We start from the raw sequence: 8024 nt of genomic DNA, 5'->3' as shown, positions 1-8024 counted from the left end.
TCCCAGGAAAGTCTCGGCTGAGCCTACCCACAGTGAGACACGTCTTGCGGCTGCTCATTTCTGCAGCACGGCAGGAGACATCACACTTACAGGAAACCTGTGAGTCATTGCCTTCGACAGCTGGAGGGCTTTCCTTGTCTCCTGAAATGACAGGTCACTCTTTTGCTGGTCAGTTTTCACCCCTGTTAGCCACAGCCTGGGAGGATCCCTTGCCTCTTCCCTTCGTGGTACTCCCATAGGCAATCTTGCAAAGAGCTTCCATTCCCTGCCAGCCCTCTGCAGGTCAGTGCCTTCTCTGGTATTACCCTCAGGAGAAAAGATGTCTTCCATGCCAGAGTCTGGGAATTAGACATTCAATTCCCTCCTCTAACAGCACCTGGGCTCTGGTTTTGGGGCAGTCACCCAATTTGACTATGGTTCTTTCCCCAGCTGTACAATGAGAAGAAACCTATTTCCTTCCTCTGTTACCTTTAGCTACAGCTACATCTTTATATCTATTCCTTTTTTCTAAAGCACCTGCAGGCTGTCTGGGCAGTCTGACCTCTTCAGGATAATTAATTAGGCCACCACAGAGCCGTCCATGTCAGTGGCTCCACTCAGGGCCTGCCAGCCTTCCCTTAGCACCAGTAGGAACTAATAATGCAGGGGGAGCTGAGGACTCTTCCTCTGGGGGAAGAAGTACAACCCAGCTGACTGCAAGATGAAAATTTACTGCAATATGAAGGGATCACCATGGAAACCTCTTTATTTTATTTCAGCCAATCTTTCTGCGCTGTCACAAGCAATATCACCTTCTCACTAGCCATAAAGGAAAGGTTCCCAGAGAGGTTTGTAATCCCTGCTGGCTGGCCAAGCCATCTGCCAGGAAAACCATTTTCTTGATGGTTCTTCTCACCAGGTATGACTCCACCAGTAAGGGATAAGGCACTGCTCAGTCCTGCGTTGCTCCTCCTGCAAGGACGGTAGATTTTAACTTTGAGAATAAGAACAGGTACAAAGCCTGCTATGTCACTGCCACCATTTTCGCCTGTCCCCATTCCCCCATTTCCAAAGGAAACTGCTGTTTTGCCATGCATCTGCCCCTGAGCAGCAGCCTTTGAGGAGCTGAACATCTTGAATGACAGCTCCATCCATCAGCCACGCCCTAGTGCTGAACTGATGACCTTTGTGTGAGTGGGGAAGCAGGATAAATCCAGCAGGTTCTCCATGGAAAACCTAAAACGAGACTGAAGTCCCACCAAGCAAAGCTCCACTTGAATCTCCTTCGCAGGAACCTAAGACTTAGAAAAAATGAAACAATCCATTTTGGCTTCCAGCTGTGGTGACAAAGATGAGGAAGGGAACTGCTGTCTCTTTGGAGTAAATATATCTTCCCAGAAAACAATCTCTTTGCATGACACAGACCCATCCTAGTCCTGTGCCTGACCAGCAGCAGCTTCAAGCTCTACATGTGTGAATGAGAAGAGCTTTGCTTTTGGAAGATCATCATGACCTGAATTGCAGAGGGAGATAAGGACAGGCTTTTCAGACACTTAGTGCATCACATCTTAGTTTCACATCCTGTACAATGAAAACCTCAATTTACATTTACACTCATCGGTAAACAAACTTGAAAACACCACCCTGGTCATTCAGAAGTGTTTCCATAATGCCCAGTGGTTTGAGGAACGCTGGTGCTGTCCGTGGGACACACGACAGCCTTGCACAGTTCTTTTTTCCCCTCTGCGGGTGCTTGGGACACTGTGAAAGTTCACCTCCCTTCATGTGGAGCAGAAACTCTGCTGGCAAAGCCTCTTGCTCCAGAGAAGATATCGCCCATTCCCTCTTCACACCTGGATGAGCACAAGCATCTATTTGCAAATGAGCAGCCTGCCAGAGCAGCTCCCACCCTCGAACTCAGCCAGGTGGGCAGATAATGGCCACCTCCCCCTCACAGGGTGCCCACATTCCCCCACAGTGAGAGCTGTCCTTACTCCTGTCTCCTGGAGCTCCAGCTGATTGCTTTAGCCACGAGGCAGCTGCAGATCCCAGTGACCTGATTTGCCCCACCAAACACAAGTGCCTCCAGCAAGGAGGGCTTTGTCAGCAGGCACAGCACTCGAGCAGGGCGAAGGCTGCGATTAGCGAGCACCCCCTGCCTCCTGCTGTAAAACTGCCTTGCCTCCAATTACTTCATGCTAAGAAATAGCCTCCGATGCACCCGAGGAAGCAGAATCCCAAAGAGAGCTTGCTTGATGGCAAAGCCCTCAGATACACTCACAGAATAGCAGCTACTAAAGAAGCATCACCTTGTCTTTTAGGCAAGGAAATATTATTTGCAAACTCTACCCATTCCCCAGGAAAAAAAAAATGGCAGGGAGATTACAGCTGCAAAATGACCCTGGGCAGAAGAAATTGAAGTCCAGAGCAGTCACATGGAGTGGCACATGCACCTCGAAAAGGGCACTAACAAAGAAATTAGCAACGTATTCTGATGCTTTGGAAAAACTGCGCATTTTCACTTTTTGGGTTTTTTTTTTTTTTACCCTGAATAAAGAAATCACAATAGACACATGTAAGTAAAATGAACCTGCAAACCAGCTTCCTTTCTGTGCTTCAGGGTGGAAGACTTCCTAAAGGACCAGCCTCACTAGCCATGCCTATGAAGAGGTAACTAAAGCAATCCCATGGGCAGGTGGGCCAGCTGGACCCTCACACCTTGCAGAGAGGCATCTTTTCAGATGTACAAGAGGATTTTTCCGTTTGTATTTGCTAAATAGCAATCTGATAGCCCAACTTTTCATGATGGATCAGTCATCATGGTTTGCAAGACAGGAATGTCCACCCACTGACTGAATAAATTTAGTCATCCTCATTCCCTATCGGCTCATCTTCAGCTGAGCTACAAGGCACAGCCCGGGACATTTCTAGATCTGAATAAGCTCATTTCTCAGTACAAACACTGAAGCAAAGTAGGAATTTTCTACCTCTTGTCACCAGGAGCATGTCCCAGGCCGATCCCGGCTGCCGGAGAGGAAGGATGGGGAGAAGAGGTGAATGAACAGAAAATGATGGGGTTCTCTGGAAAATGGCTCAGGATTGCCACTGATATTCCACCATCACTTCTGTGCAGCAGTTTTAGGGTGCTCCATTTGTCGCCTTTTCCTCATCTGCCTCATCTCCTTCAAGAGCTGGTTCTTCAGTGAAAGCCTATCTCCCAGCGTCGTTCCTGATGCAGGAACAGTCTGTTCTCAGGCAAGGCCATTCAGTACTTCAGCAATATAAATAACGAGATCTCACGTCTATTTTTGACATGACGTTATTGTGAAGGAAGCCAAGGAATCATTTTTCCTGATGAACTGCAGTTAAGTACTTTTGAGAAAACATTACAATATCACTCACAGCAAACATCTGGTGGAAGAGTTCCTGCCTTAAGAACATGGCAGGCATAGGCTTGTTGTAAGATCAGGTGGAAATATCTGCCCCAAAACCACTTTTTCCAATAAAATAAACGCTTTAGGCATAAAAATACAAGCAAATCATTTTTAACAAAGAAGCCCAAACAAGCCTTTACGAATCCGACATTTTGAAGAAACTGCAAATATCCCTTCTCGTTTTGTTTCAGAAATTTGAGAAATTTTGCGTTTTGGCACCCATATATATGTTAGATTTTACTGCACTATTACGTAGGAACTTTTACAATGACAAATGAATACTGCAAAACATGGGCCAATGTAACCTTTCAGGAGATTCTGACATAAATTTGGATCAATGGATCTTGGAAATTTTAAAATAATATTTTGACTCCCTGGTTTAATATGTGCTAAATGGTTTTCATATACATCAATCACTGTTCTACAGAAACTTCAGACAGAGAAATCAGTAGAAAGAAATAGAGCCATATAATGCATTTACTTACTACTGTACTTACACAGTGGATTTATAGTGCTGTTACCATAAGCTTATTTTGACATAGGTTTCTTTCTGCCTTGGAGTGTAGAAGTTCATTGGGAAACAACCTGAGGATAAAATCTGCAATAAAGCAATCCATAATAATAATAAAATATTCAAAAGCATAGTTTAAGATCAGAAAGGACTGCATATATTCATGAGGCCTTCACACTTTTTTTTAAGATGGAAAAATGGTGGAAATGTTATTTGTTAAATGTTTTATTTTTAAAATATTTGCTAAATTATGCCATCACAGTTAATCTATCATCAGCAATCTGGATGCTATAAATATTAAAAATTATTCTTCAATAAGTGAATTGGTAATTCAATAATTAATGGGAACCTTAATATGTATGAATATTTTCGTCATTTTTGCCCATTTTTCCATCTGTCTGGCTGTCCTGCACAAAGCTCCTGCAAAGCAGGTGAGCAAGAGCCCGAAGTGATGCATTTCCTGAGGGCAGGTGTGGAGCACATGATCTCGCATCTACTGCAAGGTGCCAACACACAGAAATGTTCAACTCCACTCCTGACTTCAAGAGCAGCAGAGCTGCCCACGTGCCTTGGGAAACACTCCTGCTTTCTTAACAGGAAAAATTTGTCTGAAATACGATTTTTGGGTGCAAGGGTCACAACCTCGTACAAGAGCTTATCCAGAAGTGTGGAGGGGAGTATGCAAACACTGTGCTTCCTTAGAAGCCGCACCCTTACTTTCAGTCTTGCCTTTGCTGTCTTCCCCTGCCCATTTAAGGGCCACTCCAGAGACAATGCAGCTGAAAGCTCTCCAAAGGGCTCCTGGGTGAAGTGCTTGCTAAAGGGAGCTGTCACAGAGGGCCTTCAAATATTTGCCCAGTTCTCTTTTTTCTGCCTCTTGCACATTCCAAGCATTGCAGCGGAGATCAAAGCCTCCAGATGGGTTGCCTTCCCCCCAGAGCCAACCCAACCGGTTTGGTTTCCCAGCTAAACTTATCTCAGGGAGTTACGAGGGGAGATGCAAACTATGAGGTGGAAATTTGGCAGCCTTCTCGTACCCACTTAGAAAAGAAAAGAAAAGGATTTCTCAAGGAAGCTCACCAAGCATGTTAGACCAGGGAGAATCTACGAAAAGTGAACTCTGTCTCAACATTTTTCCGGCACTGACCCTTCCCATCTCCAGACAGCTTCCCCATGGATGTAAATCTCAAAAAGAGCAGGTGCAGCAGTCCAACACCTGCCAAGTGGGCATAGGCAGTGCCTGGGAAACACTCCTTACATTTATTAACTGGAAAGAACAGTATAAAGTTGTCAAGTTGTCCAGTACAAAGATTAAGAATTGCTGTCACCCTTCCCTAAGGAGACAGCCTCCTCTCCCATGTTGCCCCTCAGCTCACTCCTGTATTTGTGCCCATCCTGTTTTCTCTCAGCTCATCTTACCAGAGATGGAGGAATTCAGCTTGCACTTAGCACTGAGAGGTGCAGGTTTTATTGACAAGCAGTTTCTGATCTCTGCTTGCAAGGCCCAAGGCTCCTCTGTTTCCTCCTGCTGGCTGTGGCAGCCTGTTCAACTCACTGTCTGCTCCTTGCACACCTTGTCGCACCCACATGTTTAAACCAGCACAGTGGCAGCACTACCACAAAGACTCATGCCCTGATATTAGAGAGGTGCTTCTCATCTAAGGCATCACCTCTCAGACATCTCCATATTCCAGGGGTATCCTGAATACCAGACTGTCCAAAACATCTCTATTTACAGAGGGCTTTGGAGGCATCTTGCACCATGGCTCAGCCTGGCTGCAGCTCCCATCTATCCTTGCAGTACATCATGTCCTCTCTGGGAAAGGCCAAGAACACATCTGCCAAGGTCCGTCTTTTTTCCACAGAGACGTGGGCTAGAGAAAGGCAGAAAGACACAGAGGAAAGACAAAAAAGAAACAGAAGAGAAAAATTAACACAGTGTGTAACTAGACAGCAGACACTCATTTGAAGGATATAAAAAACATTAGAGAAGAGAGATGTCATCTCATCATGTTCAGCCACAAGAGAGCTGCCTGCCGAGTGAAAGCCAAGCAGGCACTACTGGAGAGGGCTGGCCACAGTCAGAAGCAAGCAAGAAGCCCCCTAGGAGAACCACAGCTCCCTGTGACAAGGGTGAGGTAAATAGCCACTGGCCAGAGAGTGGTGCTAGTAATGTCAGGGTTGTGGGTTTGATTTCTGTATGGGCCATTCAGTTAGGAGTTGAACTTGATGATCTTTATGAGCCCCTTCCAACTCAAAATATTCCATGATTCTGTGAAATTATCCTTCATAGAAGCCTCTCCCTGTCTCTGCCTTGCTCACAGGAACCGAAGGATTGTACTTAATAGTTTTGTACAGCTGCCACTCCTAACACAAGGTGAAGCCTATCTGTCAGGGGTTTGGGTTAGATAAGAGTCCTGCAGCCTGCATGCCAAGGCAATATCCAGTTATTTGTAACTATTATCTCCCTCCCTGTCTGAGGTTGATGTGCCAGACAGAGCTCTCCCAGGAGCTCTCCCCTTCTGGACAGAGCTTGCTGGTCCCTGTCACAAGACAGCTGTTGTCACCACAAGATGAGACAGACAATCAACTTTATTAGCAGGTGCTTTCTGTGCACTGAGTGACTCATTTTTAGGCAGTATAAACCACTCCACTTGCACCAGTCAAGGCTGAATCAGCCCAACAGAGATGTCAACACAGCATTTCCATCTGTGTCACCAGGTAAGGTATTTCTCTTTTAGACCCATCCCAAGCATTTAATTGCAAGGTCACAACTCGAAGCAAAGCTACAAGGCACACACAGGTTAAAGATGACAACAGTATTGCCCTAAGTAATGAGGAGAGAGCAGCCAGGCTGGGTGCAGTGAACACCAAGGGGAAGGAGTAGAATGACCAGTAATGATTTCTAGCTTCTGTTCTTGCAAATCAGTAGGAGATGGACATTGAGGTCACCGAAGATTAAATTTCATCCTGGCTTTAACCCTCTGTTGCTAAAGACCATGTGAAGCCTGCACAGCTGAAGCTGGAGACTGATCTGACAAATTTATTAAAGTGTACCCACCTCAGTCACAATTTAATGAACAGATTGCGCATCAGTTGGATGTATACATGGAGAAACAGTCCCATCTCTCTCCAGAATAAACAACACTTCCCAGTTTTAATTGTTCCCTGATGTTATAACAATCACAACTAAACCGGGTAATCATTCATTAAACATGAGCTAATTCCATGTCCTGTTATAATTATTATTGTTTCCTGAAAATATAACATGTAGTAAAGTACAATAAGTGCAAATTGAAATATTGCTTTTGGAAGGTTATTTATTACTACCTTCAGCTGTAAACATTTATAACTGAAATTTATTAGTCCACGGCCTCTTCATATAAATATTTTATGTTCAGCCTCAGGGTACTGTATCTTCTCCTTTAAATGTCTCAGTCTTGGTGTCTGCACCAGCAAAATAATCACAGGAGAGAAAGTTTGCTGTCCTGTATTATTTGGCCACCCTGCTGTTAACATAAGGCAGCATCACAAGTGCTACACGTTGCCTGCCCACAGGTATATGCAGAGGAGAGGCAGCAGAACACCTGCTGCATTGCTCTGGTTTATAAATTCGCTGGTGTAGCATATGGAGTGTTCCTACATGCCACAGGCCAGCTCAGAGTCAATGCCTCTTTTATTGCAATAATTCTGCTGAGATTCTTCTACTGAGCTGAATAAAATGTCTGGGGCAGCTGGGGAATAAAATATCTGTGAAGATCAGTGAAGAGGAAGGGTTTACAGAGAAGGCGCTGGTGAGTATTCAGTGTCTCTTCTTGTTTCTATTTCCATGCACAGCAAAAAGTGCCCCAAAGCAGGAGTTCTTTAAATAATGGGAAACAAGTTTAGGACCTGGTCTTTAACATCACTTTCACAGTGAGCCATCCAGATAAAGGACACGGGCTGCACCTTGCCGTGACAGCAGAATTCCCAGTGCAGAGGAACATTTTCCAGCTGCTCTGATGTGTGTCCAAATAAATGAACATGCTCATAATTGTAGCGTGGGGAAGGAGAGGCATCTCTTGCCCTTCCTGCTTCCAGTTCAGAAACCCACTGCACTC

The 8024-nt window shown here is 45.1% G+C and overlaps 1 long non-coding RNA gene across 2 annotated transcripts in view; it reads right to left on the bottom strand.

The window, feature by feature from the left end:
- Positions 1-377: 377 nt before the first annotated feature.
- Positions 378-8024, bottom strand: part of LOC108449841 — a 30211-nt gene continuing 22564 nt past the window's right edge. For both annotated transcript variants that reach the window (XR_001866132.1, XR_001866133.1), the window contains one exon: positions 378-5798. This is a non-coding gene — a long non-coding RNA (uncharacterized LOC108449841). The remainder of the gene's footprint in view (positions 5799-8024) is intronic.

The sequence above is a fragment of the Corvus brachyrhynchos genome, unplaced genomic scaffold (assembly GCF_000691975.1).
Source record: "Corvus brachyrhynchos isolate BGI_N302 unplaced genomic scaffold, ASM69197v1 scaffold671, whole genome shotgun sequence".
Taxonomy (NCBI): Eukaryota; Metazoa; Chordata; class Aves; order Passeriformes; family Corvidae; genus Corvus; species Corvus brachyrhynchos.
The sequence above is the reverse complement of the archived record's forward strand: the minus strand, read 5'-3'. Positions and strand labels throughout refer to the sequence as shown.